We start from the raw sequence: 546 nt of genomic DNA, 5'->3' as shown, positions 1-546 counted from the left end.
CAAGAAAGCACCCCTGAGCTTCTCCTGCTTTCAAACAGGCGTGTCTTGTGCCCATCCAAATCCCCGTCTTCATTAAGCGAGCCAGTCCAGTATCGTCCACATATTTAACCGCGAAGCCCAGCCTGCGTGCTAGCTACTCCTAAGACAAGTGAGGGAAGTGTCAGGGTTGCTCCTTGTTAGCTCAGCTGCCGTCAGGCTCTTGGGGAAAGCAAAAAAATCAAAATCAGATCAGATCCACAAGGCAGGGGTTTGGATCCAGAATACCATAGCCAGGCCCCTGGGGGAGATTCCTATCTCCCAGCAAGGCCTCGAACCTGTAACGGGCCTTTCCTTCCTGAAAATCTGGAGAGTTAGAGTCCTCCGATTCAGCGGCGGAATCCCCGTGGTTTTGCCACCCTGCGCCTGACCATGTTTTTATTGGGGACATCACTGGAATTGGAAATATTGAGTATCTATACACATTTGTATGAAACAGAGGGAAATGACCAGGAGACAGCCATTTCTCCTTGAACCCACACGTGTACTTGTGTATATTCAAATGCATAC

Source organism: Elephantulus edwardii, unplaced genomic scaffold, assembly GCF_000299155.1.
Source record: "Elephantulus edwardii isolate Elephantulus edwardi_28Jun2011 unplaced genomic scaffold, EleEdw1.0 scaffold00015, whole genome shotgun sequence".
In the NCBI taxonomy this organism is placed as follows: Eukaryota; Metazoa; Chordata; class Mammalia; order Macroscelidea; family Macroscelididae; genus Elephantulus; species Elephantulus edwardii.
Note: the sequence above shows the minus strand (reverse complement) of the source record.